We start from the raw sequence: 20,672 nt of genomic DNA on the forward strand, positions 1-20,672 counted from the left end.
ATTATTTTGTAATTCTTCAGCAGAATTTGCAAATATAACTATATCGACTGCATACAACAATAAAAATACTTTAAACATATTAACATCTATTCCAGCTGCATCACTATTGATAAATACATCTTCCAAATCATTGATAAATATTGTGAATAAAAAGGGAGATAAACACTCCCCCTGTCTGACCCCTAACATACAAGAGTACTCTTCGCTTAAGGTATTACAATATTTAACTCTAGACTTAGCTGATTCATAAATTGATTTAAAAATATCTAAAATGTTACCTCGCAGTCCTAATTTTATTAATTTATACCATAGATTATCTCTTACCACATAATCAAAAGCCTTCGTGTAATCAACAAATAAAGTATACAGTTGCTTCCCTTGATTCAAAAAATGCGATATTAAACCATTTAATACAAATACATTGTCAACAGTACTCATTTTTGACCTGAACCCCGCTTGGGCCTCAACATATACATTGTAATTCTCAGCCCATGATTTTAACCTATTATTTATTATACGGGTGAATAGTTTACCTATACTGCTTAATAAAGTAATGCCACGATAATTTTCAACATTATTTATGCTTCTTTTTTTTGTGTAACGGAATAACGTAACCTTCTGACCATCGCTCAGGAAAATAACCTATTTCAAATATTTTATTGAACAAAGAAAACAGAACAGGCACTATAGTATGTTTACCGTTTATAAAAAATTCATTAATAAGTAGATCAGGATTGAAATCACAGTTATGTACGCTAGACTCATTATCTATTTTTATTTTCTTCATAAAAGGGGAGGCAACATTACTAAAAATACTTTCTAATTTCTGTACACAATTATCAATGTCACAACTTGAACTACTTGACAAAATATCATTAGATAATATGTTGAAGGATTCTGTATTCTCATCATTCGACAATAATTCAATGTACTGATCTTTTAACTCAGATTTCCATACATATTTATAACTAGGACACATAAATTCATGTTGCGTACCGCTATTTCTGCATTCATCCTCTTCCATTCTTTTGAATGAAAAAGTGACAGTCAAGAGGCAGTGATCCGAAACTATATTTGGGCAGTCGACCGAAAAATTTTGTATATTCTCAAACATACTAGATTTACATAACAAATAGTCAACAACGCTACAACCTCTGTTATTAACAAAAGTATATTTCCCCAGATTTACATCATCACCTTTTCGGCCATTTATAATTCTATAACCTGTTTGTTTGCAAAAATCAAGCAATAATCTTCCATTATTGTTAACATGTCCATGGTCCTGTGAGAATCGTTTTAAAGTAAAATCTGCGGTATAATCATCTGGTAAAATATCATTATTACCAACATTTAATTATCATCTGTAACAAAATCTGGAAGTGTAGAAGTGCGGGCATTGAAATCGCCAAAAAGTGATAAGTAACAATTATCGTTTGAAATATTTTCAACATGTATTACCGAGTCAATCAGCCGATCAAATGTATTATCCTCTACAACAGTCTGTCTACTACTATTATCTGGGATAACATAACAAAGTCCAATGAAAACATCTCTATCCAACGATAACTTATTTCCTGAAATCTTAACCCAAATAATGTCATCATGAGAAGTAAATATCAATGTATCATCTGACACTAAATTATTTTTAACGTATATAATTACACCACCTGAATTACGTGTCGCAGTGCTTTTAATATCAGATCTGTGCAAAACAAAATGTTCAAAACCATCAACCTGTAAATTTGAATACACATCTCATTTCTTTTAAAAACATCTTTTAAAAACACTGAATTCAGTTTATTTGTTCGTTTGCTTTGCAGACCATTAATGTTCATGTAAGCACAACGAATAAGGACCTCCCCCGCACTGTACTATCTATCATCTCGACTACTATCCTGGTTTTCCCTGTTTCTATTTATAGAAGCTGGGGAAAACCTGTTTCTGTTAAAGATACGCTTCGCCTATACGGACTATATGATTGTTTATGCCTAGTGCGATTCCTTGCACGTGAAACATGTGTAGCCTTAGTGCTTTCACTGTCAACAATTTTCGGGATTGTTTCATCGTTTGTTGATTGTGGAGATTTCTGTGCACTTAAATATGTTTTTGGGATACATTCCTGTGTTTGATCTAGGATCGTGGATGAATCTCTCATTAAAGTAAGTGTTTCTCCAAATGTTGTTGACCTAGAAAAATCACCCTGTTCACTCTGTGATCCTATGTTTGCTGTTACACTATGACAAGGTAAAATATCTTGTCTACATTCTATTTCTTGTGGCACACTTTGACTGGGGGCATAATCTGTTCACTATTATTGCATATCATGGGCGGAGGTATTAATTCTGGATTGTCATTCACTGAACTGGTCAACGTGTTGGTTACGGATGACTGAATGTTTGAACCATTTATTTCACCTGTATTCAGCAGATTAGTGAATGTAAGCTGTTGATCTGACTGTTCTGATTGGGCTGGTGCGTAGCCGGTATGGAAAAAACCTGGCGGGGGCCTGACTTGTCTCACACTTTGAGCAAGTTCAGTATTATTTTGCGACTGCATGTTATTTGTTGGAAACACGTACTCCTTTTGCTGTATAGATTCAGGTACATATTGCCGAGCTTGACTGTTGCCACTATGTTCACTTATGAGTTCAACGTGAGAGAGTCTGTCATAGTTCACATAATGGTTCCACTGAGGAAATTCATCGTGAATGATTCTACCATCTGCAATTATTTTAGCCGGGTACACTACTGACACCTTCAATTTTTGGTTTCTTGATCGATACTCCTTAAATATTGGCCAAAGACGATATCTTGCAGCCTGGATTTCCTTTGGGAGATCATAGTCAATAGAATAGCCAGGAAAGTTTTTTAACATGTATACTCTGCTCATGATATACTCTACATCACCATAGTCTCTAAAGTTAACAATAATGGGTCTCTTATTAAAATTCTTACCCATTCTTTTTGCTCCCAGTCGGTGTGCGCTGGCTATGTAAATATCCCGTGTGTCTATATCCAGTTTCGATTCCAAAAATTCACTGATCACAATAAAGCACCGTTCATTTCTACCTTCAACTATGCCTCTGAATATCAACTTATTCCTCCTGGAGCGCGCCTCCAAATCTATGGACTTGTACGCCAGCGCGCGAGTGAACTCCGTATGTGCGTTTGTAACTTTTACAACCTGTCCAATTTTGTGATTCATATTGCTCAACGAATTTTGAAATTTCGCTAAATTTGTGCTACATGTCACTTGCTCGGTTCTTAGAAACCTCATTTCATCAAATAAATGAGTTAGTTTATCGTCTATAGAACTCGCAATAGAATCTTGTCGAGTAAATCCAGCATTTGTAATTCCCTCCATTTCCCGCGCACTCAGACAATGAAAACGATTTTGCACAGGTATTTGAAAGTCAGCCGCTACATCCATAATTCACTTAAAAGTCCCAAATTTTCGTACATTTGTAAGCAAAGTACTCCGAAATACTTCCCCGACATAAAAGTCTAACCGATCCTTCAATATTTACTCAATAAATAAATATAATCTGAAAGCGATTTTTCAGATGTCACCACTGTCCGCCATCTTGTTTATAGATAGTTGTATTCGACCTGCACGTGCTTAATAACGCATGCATAAGCTTGAATATCACGTGGGAAAACACATCTCCCGAAAAAAAAAGTTTGGGATTTTTATTACAAATCTGGTTATTACAAATATGGTTGAACCTTTGCAACCACTTTTGTAATAAAAACGAGAAATGTTATAATTATTACAAATCTGGTTTTTATTACAAATGTGGTTGTAACAACAAAGCATACATTCTGTCTTCCCCAGATGCAAAGATAGCTTATTATCAACCAGACAATCAGAACACTTCTAAGACAGTACCAAGTTTTTGTGAGAGGAAGTCGGGGTCTTTATGAGTAAAAAGAATTGTACTGTCGTCAGCATAAAGTATAAGTTTACAGTCATTATCAATACTGGTGACCATGTCATTCACATAGCAAAGAAAGAGCAGAGGTACTAAAATACTTCCTTGGGGCACGCCACAGGTGACAGTATTAGGTTTAGAATGAGTTTTCCCTATGTTGTCAATTTGGCTTCTTGAGGATAAATATGACCTAAACCACGGGACAGATTTTACACCGATAAGACCAAGTTTACCACAAAGTATCTCGTGATCTACTGTGACGAATGCTTTTTGAAGATCATGATGATATGTTTTATGTTACCGTCATCATTATCGTTATCATTGATATCCTGAAAACCAATTTATCACCCTTGACAGACAAAATCATCCAACACTCTAAAAGAAAGGAATGGATGGATCCGTGCTGTCAATCAAACTAATTGTTATCTATGATATTGACCAATAAGATAACGCAGATTATTCAGGGCACTTACCTTGTTGTTAACCAGCCATTGCTTCCCACAAGCTTTCACATAGAAACCGTTACTGACTTATTCTTTTAAGTTTGATACATTTTTTTTTCGAAGGAAGTGGTGTTGAGGTGTGCGTTAGGAATATGTAATGCCGACGGGCGGTACCCGGAAAGGCTAGAAGGGGGAAGATTTATTTTTTCTGTAAACCAAAGGCCGATTTAGAAAAATGTAAGCGTTGAACGTTAAACGGATCAATCTGCTCAAATGTAATTCTGATAAACTTTATATTGAAACTGCCGTGTGTGTCACTAGTGTGCATGGTATACTATGATAGCATACGTAATACATCATGAATCGTCTCTGTCTCTTTACTCATCTGTCTGTGATCGGAATTTTAATATGAATTTGCTCACTTTATTTTAATTTAGGCCGATCGCAGAATTATTCAGTTCAAGACATTAAACATATAAGTCATAAATGTATATCTTATTTCATGTAAAAGTAACAGCTAACCTTCTTCAGCAATATATTCTCGCTATTGAAAGTATGATCTATATTTTCGCATTTGGCTGTATGTTAACTATACTACATAAAAATGTTGAATTAAGCGACCAATCTTCTTACACAGAAAAATATTAAACATAAAGCGCACATTGAACGAGTCATTAATAAAGTCAGAACATATACATGTAAATTAATTTTACACAGAAAACCAATATCATTATTCAAACAAATACATAAGATCTGGACAGTGCACGGCACATTAACATTATTTCAAGGACAAAACGTAAGCTTTTATTAATCAGACATTAAATCAGGAGCATAAAGATAAATATTCGGCAGTCAATTTTAATGCTTTTTCATTATTTATTATGTTATGTTATGTCTTTCATATTTGTAGACAGCAAGTATAACAGTATCCCCTGTTTCGACACCATTCTGTTTTATTCAACGAAGTCTGACAATTGATTAGTTTAAATTGATTTTCCTTTTAAATGTAATTTGAAAAAAAAAATAAGTATACGCACATGTCGATGCGGTTTAGAATGTCGCTGATTTTTTTTTTTTGTTTGATTTACGACTATCGTAAACTATTTATAACTACCATTAATACTATGATACAATAAATGCAAATGGGTTCATTTTATCTGTTTGTTCTCTCTTTTTTTCATTTTTATTTTTTGTTTTGCTTGCAGCATGGAGACATATTTAATTTTATGAACTGTCAAGTAAACAGATCACAGGTTTTCGTTACCTTGTTTCCACCGGTCTAACAAAAACATGGTTAATAAGTTTCAGCAAGATCTTTGTCCCTTTTGGTTTGTGCCATTGCTGCGATAGACGTGTTTAACTTTGCTTGTCTGGAAATTGTTTAATTTAATTGTGGAGGAGATTTAATCAGCTCTATGATATGCGAGCAATGTCCGACCGCACTGAAAATAAAATTAATATGACTATACCGTATACAAAATGTTCAAAATTTTGTAAGTTTTCACGCAAAAATTAGTTCTGAAATATACACCAAGCATGGACATATGTTTATTTTTAAGACAACTGCGTGGTATTTTACAAATGTATATTATAATATAATAATTAACTTAATTGATATCACAGCGGTGATCGACAATTCCACAATCAGTTGCAACAGCAGCCCGGTCGCAAAACATACTTGTAAAATAAGAACAGTAGAGTATTACGCAACGTTAATATAAAGCTATTGAACCAATTAATAGATTTCTTTATCTGTTGAAAATGTTATCTTGATGTAAGAAATCACTTACACCATATGTGACTGCACATGGTGTTTGATATTTTTATCATATAAGCCTAGCGTGGAAATACAGTCTCTATACGGCAGAAGTGGACGTAGCCTACTATTATATAATAATCTAAGACGTAATTTCTTTTCACATGTTGCTTAAAAGATAATTAAGATTATAATTATACCATGTATTTGCATAAGGACTCAATATTTTTCATGTCAGGAATATCTAGCAAAGACGGAAAGTGTTTTTTCTTTGATAACGCCAGTATTTTGGCGCTAACTTTTACCGTGGTTTCTTCTGAGTTAAGCTTAATGTCATGTACATAATCTTTAGTAAAACAACTAAGCCTCTTTGACAGCTATCTTTGTGCATTTTAGTTCACATTTTGGTAAGTATTTCACACAGATATCATCTGAAATACTTTCTAGCGAGTCATTCGCTAATGTACATTAATCCGCCATTTTGAAAGAAGCTTGTGGGAAACAGCAACAGTAACTAACCCCCATCACACCAAACTAGTTCTCAAAACGTTCCAGCCCGTCCTAAAATATTGTAAAACGGGCTGCGATCTGGCTAGAACGTTTGAAATTTGGCAGGAAAATATCCATAACGCGATCATAGTTAGTTCTTAAACAGTTCTCGATACGTCCACTGCGTCTTTATCCCGTCTGAAGTACGTTTATAGTAAGTTCATTTCGGAAAAAAAGGCCCGTTCACCTCATGTGAACACCGTTTCTAGGCAGTCCAAGTCCGTCTGTAGTCAGATTAAAGAAGTATGTAACTAGTCCTACTTCGTTTTGAGTACGCCGAAATACGTTCTAAGTAGTTGTTTACTGGACCAACTCGTTCACAGACAGTTTAACTCGTTCTGGTTACGTCCTTATCTCTCTCTAGTACGTTCAGAACGTAAATTGCAATCACGTTCTGGCCCGATGGCTATTAAAAGCCATCACGTTTCGCCCAGTTCTCATTCTCGTTTGTCTCTTCAACCTCTCAAGACACAAAAAACTACAACAATAAGCAAGTATCAATATGACTCCAAAGAAAAGTAAAGCCAGACAGACAGGGTGTAAAGTGTTAAAGCAGCAAAAGACCAATGCCGATACAGTCTCCTGAGTCAGTCTCTGAACGTGAAAGTCGAGAGGATGAGTGTCGTAATATATTCCCGGCACCTTCTGACGACTCTGTCTCCAAGTCCGAGGATGTAGGAGGACAGAGTCCGAAACCAAAAGGCATAAACTTGGCTAAACCTTGTGCCCAAATCTTGAACCTGTACGACAACGGCATGTATTTATACCCTAACTTGTGTAATTATACTGCAGACGGGATCGACGTTGTAGGAACAGTGAATAAACGTACTAAAGGTACTAAAAACGTGCGGAGCGTACTGAGAACGTATTGTAAACTCTTAGAACTGTTTTGAAACGTATTGCAAACTTAGTATTTTATTTTGATCGTATTCAGACGGAATAACGACGCACTAAGGATGTAATGCGGTCGAGTTAAGTCTTTCTGTGAACGGGTTAAACGAGCTAGAAACGGATCCGGTCGGTGTGCACACGTACTTAAATTGACCCCCGATCGCATTACGTCATACCACGTCTCTAGTACGATCGAAGTACGGCGGTTCAGTTCTTAGTACGTCCATCTCGTTTTAAGTACGTTGTCAGTCCGTCTAACTGCAGGACGGAATGATCGGCAGAAATTTTTGAGTAGGCTCAAAGTTCTGGAGCATCATTCCCGTTCAACCCCGTCCGAGCCAGTCCATAAAGTTCTTAGACAGACTGTAGAACGTCGCTACTACGTCTGTTCCGTTACCACACAGTTTGAGCCCGTTCGGTTACATTTTTTAGAACGTACTGAAAACGAGCTTGGTGTGATGGGGGTATAAGGGGCGGAGTTTATTGATCGGTTTACGGATCCATCCATTGTATAAATTTCAACCATCACCATTATCATTAACAACAATACAAACACCTATAATCATCATCAACAACAATCAACAAACACATCATCACAAACATAAATAATCTTCATCAATAACCACAATTTTAATTCATCATCATCATCATCATCATCATCATATACATGACATTCTTATTTCACTGACAACATTATAATGCAAATATCTTCATCGCTATCAAAATCATCATCAAAAACATCCTGTCATCGAAATCACCATCATCATCATCATCATCACCACCACCACCAGCAGCAGCAATAACAAAAATCAAAATAAAATCATCATAAAGAAGCGGCATAACTACTTTTCATTCTTTTCCCTCCCTTTCTCTATTCATACAAATAATTACATCATTATCACCAGTGCTATTAACATCATCAGCTGTATTTTCGTCATCAGCATTATAAAAACCATTGACAAATTAATATCAGCATACTTCTCATAAACATGATCATCAAATAATGCTACAAAAACTATCATCATCATCGTCGCCATCATCATGATTACCATTATCATCATAATCATCATCATCAACAGCTGCGCTATATCCAACAACATTCTCTTTCCACCACTTTCCTCTTTATGACCTTCATCATGTAATCAATATATACCTAATATGAAAACATAATAGCCCTATGTCCCCTTTATACTATGAAATGTGGTCATAAGAACTACAGTTTAATATTCAGAGTAAGTGATAACACTGCTTTTGTTCTATTTTGCACTTTTGTTTTTATACCAGGTTTCAAGAAAAAAATACTTTGAACATTTAAAGTTATTGTAGAATCCAAATAGACGGTGGCATATTTATTCTCCATATTTCCGTCTGGTTCATGAAGATACCTCTTGTACTTTTGTAGCTACCGCAGGATTTACCCGTAAGCGACTGACAAACAGACAAACTAAACTGATAAACTGACATGTAATGCTCTTGAACTTGGCCTTTTTCGATGGTCTTGTTTTGTAACTATTAAAAATTCAAGATGTTTACACTTTAGATATACGACTATCTCTTACTGTTGGGTTGTTAAAGTTAGACAAATAACAGCTATGACTAGGATTACCAGATAAGATGGTCGTTTCATGTAAGATACAGTTTCTCTAGGAACTCAGACACAATAGATGTTTTCAAAAAGAAGTTGAAAACTCATTATTTTGGAAATTACTGTGCACTCTTTTAGAGACTGTGGCTGTGATTTTTAAGAGATTGAAGTAACGTGGACTGGATGATTTTATTCTGTAAATACTTTCGAATATGAACTATTTTATAACAAATACAAAAATACAGTTGTTTGTAATAACTTCTGGACATGTCGCAATAACCCACTTATTCTTACTTAATAACAAACAGCTGTCTTACTGTATCTTAATATTCTAATATTTTATTAACCTTATCTGATGCCTGATCTTTTGTTTAATGCTTACTAAATAGTTTATTCACAATGATATTTATGCTCATTTATGTCATATGTCATTAAAATGTCTTAATTTTTGTCGTATTTTTTATGTATCTGTAAAACGCCATTGAATATGTTTTACGTAAAAATAGGCGTTTAATCAAGTAAAACAGTTTCAGTTTTTTTTAAATGTTCCTTCTAAAATGATTTTGTTAAAACGTTTAGATATTTCCCTTTGATCAAATAAACAAGCAAATACCTACCCTCTAACATCTTCACTTCATTATTTTTCCAATAGCTTGAAAGAATTAGTTAGAAACGGCTGAAAATGAATGTGACATCTCTTCTATAAGTCATACCGTCGTTATATGGAGTAAAAAAATGGAGTGAGATTTTGGAGTCAAAATCATATGTTTCGTTTTTCTTTTCATATCAAATATATTGATTACAAAAGAAGGAAATCTATGTTTATTATGTCCAGTTGCGCACTCGTACTTCTCTTTTGGCTATAGAGCTAACCATGTATAGATTGAGGATTGGACTCTTTGCCTTTTTTTCAGATGAATATAAAGGGGCTACGCCACTTCACAAATTTTGAGCTGATAGCCTGGATGTCCATGATACTATTATGTGCTGGTGATATTCACAAGAATCCAGGTCCTGATTCATGTAGCACACTCTCATCTGTTCTATCTGTTTCTGAAGTCTTAGAAGACTTTCGAAATTCTCTCTCACTTGTACACTATAATGTTCAAAGCTTTTTCAATAAAAAGGATATTTTGCAAGGAGAACTTCAACATTTTGACGTCATTTCTTTTACCGAAACATGGCTAGGCAGTAATACTGAGTCGGGTTCCATTAGCTTTGAAAATTCTACTGCTCCATTCAGAAAAGACAGATCAGGAGATAACCATAGAGGGGTCCTTGTTTATGTAAAAAGTCATATACCAGCTATTCGAAGATATGACCTGGAGCCGGATGGAATTGAATGTATTTGGATAGAACTTAGAACTGGTCACAAGAAATTTCTTTATGGAACATTCTACCGTCCTCCCAACTCCACTCCTCTTGTTCTGTCCAGTATAGAAAACTCAATTGGTCTTGCTTTTGACACGAACATAAGTAACATAATAATTTCAGGTGACTTCAACTTAGATATGCTTAAGCCTGGAACACAAAGAAAAATTAATGATATAGCCACACAATATAACATGACACAATTAATAAATGAACCCACACATTTCACTGAATCATCTAACTCTCTCATAGACCTTTTTCTTGTTTCATCCTCGTGTGATGTGTACACGTCAGGTGTTGGAGATCCATTCCTTGATCAAAATATCAGATTTCACTGTCCGATATATTGTTGTCTCAACTACTCTAAGCCCCAACTAAAGACTTACAAAAGAATGGTATGGAAATTTGACCAAGGTGACTACGACAACTTAAGACAAGAGGCAGCATCTACCAACTGGGACTCCCTAGCAGATGATGATATTGATACATATGCAAATAATATCACTCAACATATCATTTCCATATAAAAAAAAATATTCCTAATAAAATAACTACAATTAGACCAGCCGACCCTCCATGGATGCACAATGAAATAAGAAAACTCATCAGAAAAAGAAAAAAAGCATACAACAAGGCAAAACGTACATAGAGCGAACATCACTGGACCAAATACAGACAAATAAGAAATAAAACAACCCAGCTCCTCAGAAATGCAAAAACACATCATTCTCAAAAACTGTCAGATAAATTAAAAAATGAAAATCTCAAACCAACAGATTATTGGAAAATATTAAAGAAATTCATATCACCTTTAACTGACCCAGCAGTTCAAATCTTAAATGATAATGGTAATCTTATCACATCAGACACTGACAAGGCAAACCTACTTAATAACTTTTTCTAATCGCAAACATTACTTAACGACAATAACAAAACACTGCCACACATACAGTTAAATCCGAATCACACAACACTAAACTCTATCAATATCACACTAGATGAAATAACTGTAACACTCAAGTCACTTTCAACAGGAAAAGCAGCAGGACCAGACAATGTAAATAATAGAATCCTAAAGGAATTATCACAGCAATTAGCAAATCCATTTTGTAAACTCTTTAACATGTCACTTCACACTGGAAAATTACCATCACAACGGAAACTTGCACACGTTTGTGCTATCTTTAAAAAGAATGACCCGCAATTAGTATCAAATTATAGACCAATATCTCTACTTAGCACCGTCAGTAAAGTATTAGAAAAAATCATCCACAAACATGTTTTCAATTTCTTCTTAGAAAATAACTTTATTTCTTCTCTCCAATCTGGATTTGTCCCCAACGACTCAACAACAAACCAACTTGTCTCGATATACAATACATTCTGTCAAGCACTAGATGAAGGAAAAGAAGTCCGTGCAGTCTTCTGTGACATCTCTAAAGCCTTTGATCGCGTCTGGCACAAAGGTCTTCTTTTCAAACTCGAATCTACAGGTATCTCTGGACGTCTTTTAAACTGGTTTCGTGACTACTTATCACAAAGAAAACAAAAAGTAGTTCTTCCTGGTGGCTTTTCTGATACAGTTGTAATCTCTGCTGGTGTACCACAGGGCTCTATTCTGGGGCCTCTTCTCTTCAGTGTTTTCATCAATGATATTGTTCATGACATACACTCTACCATCAAACTCGTTGCTGACGATACAAGTCTATATATTATTGTAGATAATCCAATATCTGCTGCTGAATCTTTGAACTCTGATCTTTTAAAAATAACTAAATGGCCGAATGACTGGCTAGTAGACTTTAATCCAAGAAAAACAGAGTCTCTTCTTATCTCTCGTAAAGTTAATAAACCCTTACATCCTCCTTTAACAATGCATGATGTCCAGATCAATGAGGTTGAATCCCACAAACATCTTGGAGATGTCCTCTCTAAAGACGGAACATGGCACGAACACATAGATAGTATCAAGGAAAAGGCGTGGAAACGTATCGGTATCATGAGAACCTTAAAGTTTATTCTTGATCGCAAATCCCTCGAAACTATCTATCTGTCTTTTATACGACCTCTTCTTGAGTATTCTGATGTGGTATGGAGTTATATTACCAAACAGGAAGAATTTGAACTTGAGAAAATTCAACTGGAAGCCTGCAGAATCATTACTGGAGCAACCAAATTAGTTTCTTTTGAGAACCTGTACAATGATACTGGATTTGAGCCCCTTAAAATCAGGAGAAACAAACATAAACTGATCCTCTTCTATAAAATGACTAATCTTCTGACTCCCCATTATCTCTCCTCCTTGGGTCCAGATGCCGTTGGCCAAACATCTGTATACAATCTAAGAAATGCAAACAATATCAGAAACTTTCAGTGTCATACACAACTCTATGCTAACTCTTTCCTACCATCAACCATAACCGAATGGAATCAATTACCACTAGATCTGCGAAACTCTCCCACACTAGCCATCTTTAAAAGGAGACTCTTTTCTGGAGGACATAAAGCCCCCGACCACTACTATGTTGGAGACCGCAAATACCAAATTCTCCATTGCAGACTCAGAACACATTGTAGTTCTCTAAATGAAGACCTCTTTTCCAAGAACATCGTTAATAGTCCACTATGTAAATGTGGCGAGGTTGAAAATACATACCACTATTTCTTCAACTGTCCTATTTACACCAGAGAGCGCACGGAATTATTCAACAGCGTCCAACAAATTTCCAACATAACACTACATACTTTGCTATATCGTAATTCATCAATCACAAACACACAAAATAATTCTATCTTTCTACACGTACAAAAATATATACAGCAAACAAACAGATTTAAAACAACACGACTCCAAATTATATAATTTCTTAATTCAGACCCTTTATGAGTATGATATAAGTCCGTTAAACATAACCAAGTGCTCTAAAGTGATCACTACAACCTATCTTTTCTTGCTTCTTGCTTTTCTGTCCTTTCTTTCCTGTATGATCTCATAGATATGTTTTTGTCTTTACATTTGCTTTAAATACTAAATGAATACACGTATATTTATTTTCCTTCATTTTATGTCTAACCGGTCTACATACAATACTGTTTATTGTGAAGTTAACATGTTACCGAAACAAAATACCAAAGTACGCAAGGAGAGAGAGCTTTCTACTCAATCCTTCATGCTGTAACTATGTAACGTTTCATGTTGTAAATATATATGAATAAAATATTGTTTAAACCAAGGAAATCGGTGGAACGAGAATGCTGTTGGAAATAGCGAAGCTACTGATGATGATGATGATGATGACTATGATAGTTTTTGTAGCGTTTTTTAATGATGTTCATGCGAAGTATGCTGATATTATTTTGTCATTGTTTTATAAATGGAGCTGATGATGTTAATTGCACTGATGATGATGATGTTTTTTTTTAATTAAGGAAAGGGAGGGAAAAGAATGACATGTAGTTATGCCGCTTCATTATGATGATTTTGTTTTTATTTTTTTATTGCTGCTGCTGCTGTCGATGATGATAATGATGATGATGATGATGATGATGATTTTTATGACAGGATGTTTTTGATGACGATGTTGATAGTGATGAAGATATTTTCATTACAATGTTGTCAGTGAAATAAGAATGGCATGTATATGATGATGATGATTTATTGATGAAGATTATTTATGTTTGTGATGATGGATCTGTAACTAAAACATTTGTTTTGAAGTGATACTTCAATTTAATGTAATAACTGTATATTAGGTTTTAATTTTTAAATCCTCATCATCATTAACAACAGCATCAGAAAATTGTAATTTTACCAATATTGAACTTGAAAATTCATGATTGGAACTTTTTAATTTTTCATATTATTTTAATATCAGATTTGAATTAACATATTGCCAATTTGTACACATTAAAACTGTAACCTTGTTTATATTATACATCGAACACACTGGGCTAGCAGTGCAAGTCATGGCATTATTCAACTGCTTCATGCTTGGGTACTCCTTTATCCATTCATTATGTAATTCTCTCTGCTTTGACACACTGAAGTGTCACAGAAACTTGAAAAGCATTATTTTAATCAATGTCATCATTATTATCATCATCATCACCACTACCACCACTACAATCATCACATCCATAAGAATTATCATCATCTCTATTTTTATCACCGCCACTACTATCACCAGCATCACCAATATCAACACAACCATAACAACAATTATCATCATTTCAAACACTATCACCATCATCATCAAGATCATCATCACCAGCATCATCATGAACATTATCATCTTCACCACCACCATCATCATCACCAACAACAACAGCACCAGATAATCATCGTTATCATTACCAATGTAATCATCATTAATATCAACATCACAATCACCACTGTGATCATCACCTAGAGATAGTACCTAAGTTTTTCAAATCATAGGTTTGAAGTTAAAAAGCTTTGAAATGATGACAAATGTCCATATATTTCTTAAAAACAGAAATATAGACAATATTTTAACCAGAAGTGCGGAGTTATGAGCATTTAATATTTTCATGTTAACGAAACTTTTGTGATCAAGGAAATGTAACTCTTCTTGAACATGGAGAGCATAAACATCAAAGGGACATAATATAGTCAATATTTTCTAATTGGGTGCATTTGATTTAACATTCAACTTTGATCTGGATTGCTAAATACTGATCCATGATACTGTGTGCTAAAAATTTAGAACATCTGGAACAGTCTATTAACAGCAAAACTATGCTTTAGCAGAATCTAAATAGTTAAGCTCTAACTGGGACTCGAACCCAGGACCTCTCACACCTAAGGCAGACACTCTACCACTTCCCTGTAACAGCAGTAGCTAATAGCTATGCAGTTTAATTGCTGGATTACATTGCGTGAACTGGAACAATAATCGGTGAACTCCGGATTATCGGCGTATTCGCTTTGTTACCTAACGGCAATTTTGTGTAAAGAAAAAATATAATCTAATGCTGCCAACGTCATAATCGGTCAAATCTGCCCAAATTTCTCTGACGTGTTGTTCATAGTATGAACTTACTAACTGGTAGTACCAGTGAAATATTACTTACACTGAATCTTTTATATTTGCCCTTTTTGCAGCTGTCGAACGGCAAAGACGGTGAGTTTTGTCCAAATATAAGTAATTATTTTACCAGTTTTGAGAGGATTTCAATTAATGGGAAATTACAGTTACAAACTAAATACCTTTCTGCAACACATGGAGTCATTAGCATTCACTGTCAATCAGTATTATGACTAAGATCGACTGTCATTCATTCATTTCAAAGTTTCATAGACAGAGTCCGTTGTTTACATTTTTATCGTAACCGGTGCACTTGTAAAAATCACTTTAGTTTGAAAAATCAAAGTATGCGAAGAGCTATGGTACGGTCTCTACATGATCATGATCACCACTGTTATAAATATCATCATCACAGTCATCGTCATCTGTCATTTCATCATCATCGTTAGTTTTACTGACGTTTTTGCTGATAAACAAGATGGAAAACAGATTTCATGTAGTTGTTATTCTTGTTGATGATTACTATAGGTGTTTGTATTGTTGTTTATAGTGAAGGCAATGACTGAAATTCTCACAATTTTTCCCCTTTAGAGTGTTTAATTATTTTGTCTATCAAGGGTGATAAATTGGTTTTCAGGATATCAATGATGATGATAAGGATGACGGTTACATAATTGGTGATATACATTTTCATCTTAAAGACACGAACAACAATCAATAGTTTTTGTAAATAATTTTATAAAACAAATCATCATTATCATTCCCGTAATCAAAAGTATAACTACCAGTCTCCCATTAAATTTGATTCTTCATACGAACAATCACCAGTCTTATAATGTTGGCAAGAGCAACAGCAACATACATTAATCATTATTGTATTTCGTCAATAAACCAATAATACCACTACTTTTAATCTTAATAACTTTTCAAACTTTTAATGAAAAACCATATTCAATTTTACTCCAAAAATTAGACTCCAAGATCTCACTCCAGACTCCACTCCAAGACTCCGCTCCATATTTTGTCGTATGCCTTTTTTTTTAGAAACTCTCTCCCTATACATAATATAATTTCAACGGTAACAAAATAATCTATCTTACATGTTCTGCTTGCAGTGTCGTCGATTATCAATATGGTATGAGATATAAATTTGTCAAACTGTAGCATGAAAATAGGCTGGGAAAGGATTACATTTTCAGATATAAAATCATTTCTTAAAGCAACAACAACAACAACAACGGTAAGTTTACTTTAATATTCTCGCAAATTGTATTGTTGTCATATTTCCGTTGCTTTGGGATTCAGAATCCATTAAATTTTACATCAATTACCACGTAATAGACAGATTTAAAACGCTATTGGTTGCCCTGATGTTGTTATTTTAATGGTTTCGAGGGATCGATTTATAAGTAACAAGTAAATATAAAATGTAAAATTTTACACTTGTTAAACTAGCTCCTAATATCATTTTTTAAACTTTTATATTTAAAATTATAAATTAAGCAGTCTATATCGTATCTCCAATATCACAATGATAATATTACAATCACTTCTCAGAGAAAATACCTTAAACAGACTAGCATGTCATTTTTACACAAAATATTTTTTTTAACAAAATCTTAAATTTTGTGACAAATTCTTTATTATCAGTCTAGTGGCTAATGCCGTCATCTTTTTTGTAAGAGCGTTTGGTAGGTTTCGTTATCTACAAATGAGCCGCGCCGTGGGAAAACCAACATGATCCATGCTGTTCGCTAACGGTTTCTCTAATTACAATAGGCTTTGAAAGCGAACAGCATGGATGCGCAGGCTGGTCTGGATCCATGCTGGTCGCAAAGCCACTATGTTGGTTTTCTCATGGCGCGGCCAAATGTTGAAATATCATATGCTCAATTGAACGTCTTAATTTACTAAAAACGGTGTGATTAGTGGACTAAGGTCTAACTAATATACAAAAATGTCGAAGTCAAGATTCAGCTGAGAAAATCGGTCGTTTAAAAGCGGAACTTGTCGGCAGACGATTCAAAACATTTGCTAAACAAGCAGTAGATTTGCATTAATATCAATCCCAAATGAGATGTGGACAGCATATCCTCAGATGGATAATTTTGATACTTTAGTTTTATTGCCACGAACGCATATTGATAGATTTTCATTAACAAAAAGAAAAAAAAAACAGAAAAAATTGCTAATAAATATACATTATAACCAACATAGTAAGTCAAGACGTCATACGGACGGACACAATTTATCCTAAATTATTTTTTAGGAACTGCCAAAAGCATGATGAAATGTTGCATAATTGATGAGACTGTTTACTTTTAAATGCATATTGGAAATGTTCTTTCAAACTTAATTTACGTGTATATGTAAATGTCATAGGCTCACAAACGAAACATATATTTAGGTTTGTACTCTACAAGAACATAGAAAAATAATATGAATTTTTCAAATTGTAATTGGTAACAATTAACTCGTCCTACATTTGTATTCCCTGTTGTACCATAAAAGGATATCAAGTACGATACAGTAACGTACTTTTGCATTCACATCGCCATATCTACCCTTTTTTTTTGAAAGGAAGATGGCACGAGAACACGCTTCACATGTGCATATATTTAGCGCCTTTGCAATTTATTATCGCACCATCCTATCGTGATTTCTTGCTATTGCGCCAACATTCTCTTCTCGCGCCAACTCATCGTATGCCGAACTAGCAAAACAACGATGGTCCAAACGGGACACCGTAGTTTTCAGCTGTCTATTCAGTACATTAACCTTTTATACCCTTGTGGCGGCAAGGGATTCTGCGTTTGCGACAAGTGCAGACAAAGATGAGCATGCACATCCGTGCAGGCTCATCTTGGACTGCACCGTTCGCTATTCAGTTAATAAATATTCAGTTATAACAAATGGTACTGTCAAATTGAAAGATATACCAGTCCATTTTAGAAATTTAGCAGGTGTCGTTTTTCAACTGTAGGACAATTTTTAATCGGCCGTGCGAAGGTCCCAGGAGTCTACAATCTCCGTACGATTTCTATTGGGCACCGTATCCATGGAAAATCGTGCGTTGGATGCAAGATCAGCACGCGGCCTCCTAACGATGCCCGTAAGGGGATTGTGCAATGCCACCTACGACATGTCTACGGGCTACGGGCTACGCGCTTACGATTTTTTCAAATTTGTATAACTTTTCGCTAAACAAAATCGTAGAGGCTGCGGAGCCCGTGAATCCGGACGAAAATCGCACTGCCGCCTCCTGCCTCCACACGGAGGCTGCACGGAAAGGAGGATACGGGCAATCTACGGGCACCACAGACGCATCGCAGGCCAAATGTGAACTAGGCATAAGAAATGGGCCCGTCTTCATGCTAAATTTTCATTTGCTTTGTCATTGTTCATCATGCACGGATGCGGGGGTAATTACCAGCTGCATACAGCTCAACAAAATATTTCGTTTGCATAAATAAATTATCAACAAAGTCATGGAAAATTGAATGTTTCCTCGTTCTGAAATCTAAGTCCATAACTCAGACATTAAGCTTTGACGATTACAGACTTATGGGAGATAATCAGCAACGGAAACAAAATAGTTACGGGAAAGGACTATTGAACGCCCTTCTTGCTTAGCGCCTAGTCTGGACTAGTCTGGCTACCGACTGGATAATCTTTTTTCTTAGAAAAAATAATTCTTTTATATAGTTTGACTTCATCAGTCTTGGCTCTGATTATCTATCTGGGTATGACCGTAAGAACAGGGGGGTGGGGGCGCCCCCTCCCAATAATTTGACCAATTAAGTTAATTCTCTTAACAATCTTTTGACAACGAGTCAATTTTAGCTGTGCCCTGCAGTTTTGTAGTTGTTTTTGAGGTTTTAACAACCCAATTTTTTTTTTAAAAAACGTTGTTTAACATTTCATGGAAATGGGTTTGTTATAGGTCGGCTGACTTTCAGAATGTGCGCCGCCCTCCCGCCCCCACTCTAAAAATGCTTCCTACGTGCCTGACAAGCGCCTGGATTCTTCCTCTAGTACCAGGAAGGCTGGAAAATCATCAAATGACACATTTTCCTGTCAATGTTATGTTAAACAAAAACACACACAATATGTAACTGTCCGGCAATGAAAGCCTTAATGCATGAATATTTGATCACCACCCGAAAGAAAATGCACCTACCTTCCAATCAAATTTAACAGTGACTTAATGATTATGAACATTTAATGAAGGCCAAATGCAAGTGGTATTAGAAAACTTATTTTTCCTTAAAAAGATCAAATACCCAAAATTTTTATGCAGCTTCTTTAAGCCACGTCCTTTAACAAGTGCATGTACTTATTTCACATCTGCCAAATAAGTAGTGTATCTACTGTGAAATTGGCGAATTCACCCAGATTTTCCCCTTTTCAATAAAAACATAAGAAAATGTACTCAGAATATGAAACCCCTTATCTAATTCATTGTTTTATAAGAAGACTTATAATATTTTCTACATGTTCACAAGCACATGCAGTAATTGTGGTCTAAACTGAAGTAAAACTCTTAAAAAGAAACTTTGAAAAATTAAACAAATTCCTTGAAAAACAGTACAAACTATTATCTGATGAATTGTTCTTCCATCGCTATAAACCGTTTATCTACCTGGTACTAACAACATAATTATTGGGTTTTAACCGATATTTGCGCTAAGTTCAGTGATTTGAATATTACTTCCTTTTCTTTAAAACAATGCAAAAAAGCACTTACATATCTTAAAGATGATTATCTCTAAGTGAACTGAAAAAATAAGGCAATTAATTTTGATGGCAAGATATGGGAACCACAAACTGTGGTTTAAAATGAAATGAAACGGCCTGAAATACATAGTTTGACGTGATGTGCGTTCTAAATCCAGTTAGACTTCAGATTTTTCTGTTATTTCTCCTTTTTTTATGTTCTGTTAGATTTGTGTATTTTAGGATATTTTGTTTGTTGGTTAGAACCGACAGATACGCCATGTTCATTTATAATACGTTTTAGCAATGAATTATAAAAGATAATTGGTAAGGGTAGATTTCTTGGAAGCGTAGCATCACAAACACAGCCTCAAAGCCATTG

The 20,672-nt window shown here is 34.9% G+C and overlaps 1 protein-coding gene across 1 annotated transcript in view; it reads left to right on the plus strand.

The window, feature by feature from the left end:
* The first annotated feature begins 1,972 nt into the window (after positions 1-1,972).
* LOC123531552 (uncharacterized) overlaps positions 1,973-20,672 on the plus strand; it is a 61,568-nt gene continuing 42,868 nt past the window's right edge. The window contains exon 1 of the mRNA XM_045312616.2: positions 1,973-2,159. The gene's annotated coding sequence lies outside the window, so the exon portion shown is untranslated. The remainder of the gene's footprint in view (positions 2,160-20,672) is intronic.

Source organism: Mercenaria mercenaria, chromosome 11, assembly GCF_021730395.1.
Source record: "Mercenaria mercenaria strain notata chromosome 11, MADL_Memer_1, whole genome shotgun sequence".
Taxonomy (NCBI): domain Eukaryota; kingdom Metazoa; phylum Mollusca; class Bivalvia; order Venerida; family Veneridae; genus Mercenaria; species Mercenaria mercenaria.